Raw genomic sequence first — 2,261 nt, 5'->3', positions numbered from 1 at the left:
TATACTTTGAACAGGCAAACGTCACATCTAAATATCTTTTCTACATACATATGTGCACTAAGATATGTGATTAAGGAAATTAATTGCCACATCATAAAAAAAGGTGAAAACAATCTAAATATTAATCAATAGAGGAGTGGTATATATGGAATTCTAAATAACAGTTAAAATCATGTAAATTCTGACAAGATATTTCCCAAACATATGATTATATGAAAAAGCGTGTTGTAGAACAAAAGATATAGAATGATTTCATAAGTGATAAGAAATCCTCCAGACAAAAGTATATGTCATATAAAACTATGTAGAAAAATATCTGGAGAAACGCACATCTAAATGTTAATTTAGAGTGTTTCTGGTAAGGAGAATGGGCTCGGTTGGCAGGTAAGCATAGTGGGGAGGTAGCAAAGAGAATATGGGAGATTTTCACTTCTCATTCTCTATACAGTCATACCTGGGAGATATTGTGAGTTTGGTTTCAGACCACCGCGGTGAAGTAAGTCTGGCAATTAAGCCCATTATAATCTTTTTGCTAGTGGAGGGTCTTGCCTTGAATTTGTAAAAAATGCAACATCTGTGAAATGCAATAAAACAAAGTGTGATAGAACAAGGTGTTTCCACCTATTTATCGTTTAAAAGTTTTCATGACTAGAACGTATTCGAGTACTCGTGTAACTAAAACTTAAAAAATTTCATCATGGTTATCCTTACACAGTACTGCTTAATGTGAAGTTTAATGGAATGATTACTTCTAAAACCTCACTTAAGATAATTTATATTTTCAGAATACAGTTGGAAAACCACTTATGAGAACACAAATAATCAAGGCATATAACAGGATTGTTCATAAACCACTAAATTTAGGACTGGCTTCACCACAGCGCATGTTTTCAGATAATGCTGAGTCCTCATTAGAGCTGGAGCCAGGTTATAATGAGGTGATTTTGCTGACAAACCGCACCCAGCCCCATCATACTAAATTTCTCACTGCAGCAAGGAGTGTCACCCTCTGGCATGGACTTTCTCGGCTGCAATCCTACTGAACGTTTTCTCTTTAACATATAAGAAAAATAATAGCAGGATGAAACTTCCCCAGTATCATCGTTAAGATTGTGACACTGACTTAGAGTTGTTTGGCAAAGCCATTGCACAAGGGCATCATTAATCACAAAAGAGATTGACACCCTAATAGGCTTTAATTTTCTGCCTCTAACACTGGCCTTGTTTGTCTGTTGTTTTCCTGCTTTTGACAAAGACAAGAGTCCAAAATACATTTCACTTTCCTCTTCACTGTATACACTATCCGTATAAACAAAACAAGAGTGAAAACACAATGGTAACCAGCAGCGATAGTCTGCAGTGGCAAGGAGACATCAGAGAATGAAAAGGACTGTGACCAAAATAGTAAGTGCATGCCCTCTCCAAAGTAGGCAGCTCCACTGAGTTCTTAGCTGGTCGTTACCGTATTACAACAGCAGTCCAGTGTTGCAGATTTTCTAATTTTTAAAGAGAAGCAAAATATCCTGATTTTATGTGATTTTTACAATTTTTAAATGTTGGGAAATATAAATATAAAATATTAATGCAAAATATAATATATAAAAACCACTTAGCCAACTCTATACAACATATGAAAGTTAAAGTTAGCTTACAGGCCACCACTTCACAACTTCGGGTTCGTATCATTCCTTTTGTCCTAGATGCTCTGCATCCTCTGTTCCCAAATATGGTATACATAAGGACTACCTGTGGAAGTCACTAAAAGTACAGACTACCATTTGTGACAACGTGGATGGACCTAGAGAGCATTAAGCTAAGTAAAATAAGTCAGACAAAGACCATATGCTTTGCTTATATGTGGATTCTAAAAAATAAAATAAATGAACAAACAAAACAGAAACAAACAGGTACAGAGAACAAATTTACGGTTGCTAGATGGGAGGGGGTTTGGGAGGACGGCTGAAAAAAGGGAAGGGATTAAGATGTACAAATTGCCAGACATAAAAACAGTCACAGGGATATAAAGTACAGCATAGAGAATATAGTCAGTAATATTGTTATAACTATGTATGGTGTCAAATGGGTACTAGACTTATTGGGGTGATCAGTTCATAAATTACATAAATGTCTATATAAATCACTATTACACCAGAAACTAACATAACATTTTATCTATCAGGCCCCACTCAGTGTACTCAGTGACAAATTATATAAATATCTATCTAAATCACTATTACACCAGGAACTAACATAATATTTTA

Source organism: Pteropus alecto, unplaced genomic scaffold, assembly GCF_000325575.1.
Source record: "Pteropus alecto unplaced genomic scaffold, ASM32557v1 scaffold3, whole genome shotgun sequence".
Classification (NCBI taxonomy): Eukaryota; Metazoa; Chordata; class Mammalia; order Chiroptera; family Pteropodidae; genus Pteropus; species Pteropus alecto.
This window is presented reverse-complemented; position numbering follows the sequence as displayed.